Here is a 4,193-nt window from a genome sequence, read left to right as displayed (position 1 = left end):
TATATATATATATATATATATATATATATATATATATATATATATATTTTAATCCGTTTCACGCTCCCAGCAGGGTAATCGGTTCTTTCAATCCTAAAGCTAAAGAAAACTGTGAAATTTGAACAGAAATTGTTAGATCAAAGGAAAATAGCAAACATTAAAGGAATGAAAGTATCCTCATTACAGAGCAAAACGGAAAGTGTTCGCGCTGGGAGCAGCACGAATTTGGAAAAACATGGCTAAAAGGACATAGTCCATTTAAAAATTATCAGGAGTGACTTGGGAACAGCAAGCAGGCCCTGGGGACCTCCGCATCCGCAGAGGACCTCATGTACAGTGAATAATAAATGTTAAACGATCACAATATGCTCTCGTGTCTCATTTTCTACTTGATTTAAAGTATATTTTAAAATCTCCCTCCAGGATGCCATTCCAGTGTGACTGATCAACAAGAGCCCCCACCCATTGGTTGGCTGGTTGGTTGGTTGGTTGGTTGGTTGGTTGGTTGGTTAAAATAAAACAAAAGAAAAAACCAGGCTTGTGGAAGAGCCCAGGCCTGTGGGCCTCTCCAGCCACACTGAGCTGTGTCTGCCTGGTCCCCTTTCACAGGGCTCCTAAGACAGATCTGCCTGGGACAACCAGCGCCAGCTACTGCCGCATCTCCCCATCTTCTCCCACTTTTGGTGGGCAGTGCACGCTTGTTGTGACCTCATCTGAAGCCCCATGGGGACATCTGCTTGCCCGGCATGCTCTTGACGTCTATGAGGGCCGAACTTCTTGGACACCCAGAGTTCAAGACCTGATATGACATGTAGTCATTGGACTAGTAATTCGCAAAGCCGTCCGGATCTTTATATGACACGCTTATGCCACTGGACAGGATTGTTGCTACATGGGCTTTGAGGGAAGCCAGCATCAGAGTTCAAACTTGGTTCTGTCACCGATCAACTAGGATGTCAGAAAATGCCTCAGATTCACCCCACCTCCCCACTTCTACCACTGACAAGATGGGGTACTGTTAGGAGTCCCAAGGTGTAAAGCCACATTGTGCCACGTATTCCAGAAGAGGTTGGAAGCTGTTGGCCTGAAAGATGGAACCAATTGTGTGAACAATGTCTGCTTTCTCTCCAGGAGATAACCAACTACTACTGACTTATTTACTGGGAAAATGTCTCATTTATGGCCCAAGATTGTATTATTATTATTATTATTATTATTATTATTATTATTATTATTATTATCATTAGCCGTGTCCCAAATTGAGCAGTAGGTGATGGACTTCTTTTTTTTTATGGTAAACCTCACAGAATGGTTCTATTTGTGCAGATTATAATATTTGCTTTCACAGAACTTTAGCAACAAAAGCAACTTGTGTGGGCTGGAGAGATGGCTCAGCATTAAGAGCACCTGTTGCTCTTGAAGAGGACCTGGGTCCAGGCCCTAGCAGCCACATGGTGGCTCACAAACATCTTTAACTCCAGTTCCAGGTGATCCAACAACCCTCTCTGACCTCTGTGGGTACCAGGAACCCATGTGGCACACATGCAAACATGCAGGCAAAACATATAGGTAAAATCATAACATAAAGAAATATTTTTTAAAAGCAAAGCATGCCCCAATGATTATTTTTATTACTCCAAATAGAGATAGGGATGGACAGGATCACACTGTGAAGGCACCAGGTACACCAGCAGGTAACCAGTCCAGCACAAAAGCAGAAGACAGAGATTCTTAAGTGAGACCCAGCTTGCGGGAGGAGGTGAATGGCAAACCTGCAGCCTGTTATTTTGAAGAATAAAACTGGAGTACTAGTTTCTGGACTCACATCTGAAAGTTGATGGCTCATTGGGCCTGCTGAAAGATAATCAATCAGCAGGGAAAACTCAGCAGGCATAGCTGCTTATGATCAAGATCCACTTTCTCCAGTTCAAAGGTCAAGGGGCTGGGCGCTCCCTACCAGATGTTTCATACCATAAATTAACAAGCATTAGCCCGAACAAAGTGCTAAGGAACCACTGTCAGCCTTCTGACCTGTTTCCCCTGGTGAAACAATAAACCCTTCCTTCATGAATTTTATTCACTTCTGAATGGCATTACAGGATCCTGGTTGCCAATGAAATGAGAATATTGTTGCTAAGAAGATCTGAGATTTGTTCAAATCTAATGTAATCTGGTACAATTGTCTTAGATACTGCATCTTCCTCCAAATGATAAAAGATCTATAGAAAAGGGAGTCTTTGTCAATAATGTGGTCTGACATAGAATTTAAATTGCCATTTTTGCTTTAACTTAGCACTCACCCACTATTTATTTATTTATTTGGTGTGTATGCCTGTATGTGTTATGTCTATATGTATGTATGCACATGTTTATATGTGTATGTATGTGTTTATGTATGTGTTTGTGTGTGTGTGTGTATCCACATACATGCTTGCACATAAGGACAACTTGCAGAAGTCAATTTTTTTTTCTACCATGTGAATCTAATAACTGAACTCAGATCCAAGTCCTTGGGCTTGGGGACAAAAGACCTTACCCACTGAGCCACTTTACCAGCCTCTAGCTGTAACTTTAGTATAAAGTTCATTAAAAGATTAGAAATTCAGGAAGCAACCTGCCCTGCAGCAGCGGGGAGGATGCCAAGCCTGGGAAGCTGTTCAGGCCCCTACCTTCAAAACCTTCGGCTTCCCCTTTCAAATCCCATTTCCTGGTGTCTCCCTCTCAGCTGTGACCTTTTCTCTTTGTGCCCTGTGTACCTTGGAGCTGTCAACATTGGTCCCTGTCCAGACCCTCCCTGTTGTCCAGCAGAGCTGTGGTGAAAGTTCGCAGAACGCACTTTGTCCAGAAGACCTTCTCATTCCCCACGCAGCTCTTCCATGGGATGTCCCACTTTGTGTTACTCCCTTTCTGCAGATCTCAGTTCCCCTGTTTTAATGGTAACACTGCGTGTGGAGACAGTTTTCTCTTCCTTGTCATTAAAAGCTTTTTAGATGGGGCGGGGAAGGGGGCAGTATGTTGAGCCTTTGTGTAATAGACCATGCTGTGCACACAATAGGTCATCCGGAGATACCTCCTGAATACATGAGCAATGAACTGAATGACTTTTCTCCTCCATGGCTGTGACCACTGAGCGATGAGTAGTAGCAGCTCTGGGGCATAAACAGCAGTGGACAGGCATGTGAGGACACTCGAGCCTAGAACAAGACCACTGAAATGGCGAAAACAAAAGAGCAACATGTTTACAGTCTGTTTCCTGTCTCTCCATCAGCCGGGACTGTTCTAAGTCCTGTAGTTTATTGTTTACTGAGTACTCATACATTACTATAATCTGTTATTCTATTTTAGCATTCCTTTGAAGTTTGAGGGCAAATGGAACACACCACAGAGTGAATGTACTGGGCTCCTGGAGCTGCCCTCAGCACTCCTTTGGGGTACTTCTCAGAGAAGGTCACTTCCTTTGCCTGTGCTAAACATGGAATAAAATATTCCTTACTTTCAAGATTAATCCAGCGGCCTGCATTCATGGGAGAATTGTGGGGCTGTTTGTCAAGCCGCTTTAAATATTTTATGACAAACTACTCTGGCCTGAAAAGTGGCTCCTTTGCTGTCAGTTCCTCATCATCAATATCATTGCTGTAAGAATTATTTCTCTTTGTAGTTCAAGCCCTGTTTCCTACACAAGACACCCAGCCCTGGCTCTTCTCTGAAAGCACAAGATGAACTAGAGGCAGACGCCTGCAGCCTTCGGTGACCTTAGAAGGTGAGGTAAGCATCTGGCTGGTTTCCAGGAAAGGTAGCAGCCCAGCCAGGGAACAAAGGGGAGTCTACACCTGGGGTGCAGACAAAGAGAGGCCGCCTGCAAACCCCAATTGCCACTGCAAAATCGCCAGCTGCTGGAGACCCCTGGTGGAGATCCGCATGCTGCAGGCAGATGTTCCTGGAACTTGGTGCTGAGCCTTGGAGGGAAGGCCTCCAGGGTCTAGTATGACCACTTTGCCAGTGAGTAATACACACACACACACATGCATACACACATGCATGCACACAGGCATACGTGTGCACACACACACATTCATTAGATGCACTCTCTTTAATGAGAGACAGAGAAAGACCTGTTGGCACACTGCACCTTATGGCTTTGTTTCCCAACATGTAAGATTATAAAAACTCTTTCAGTCTTCATTGTCCTCAAA

This window comes from Psammomys obesus, unplaced genomic scaffold (assembly GCF_907164565.1).
Source record: "Psammomys obesus unplaced genomic scaffold, mPsaObe1.curated_primary_1811, whole genome shotgun sequence".
Classification (NCBI taxonomy): Eukaryota; Metazoa; Chordata; class Mammalia; order Rodentia; family Muridae; genus Psammomys; species Psammomys obesus.
Note: the sequence above shows the minus strand (reverse complement) of the source record.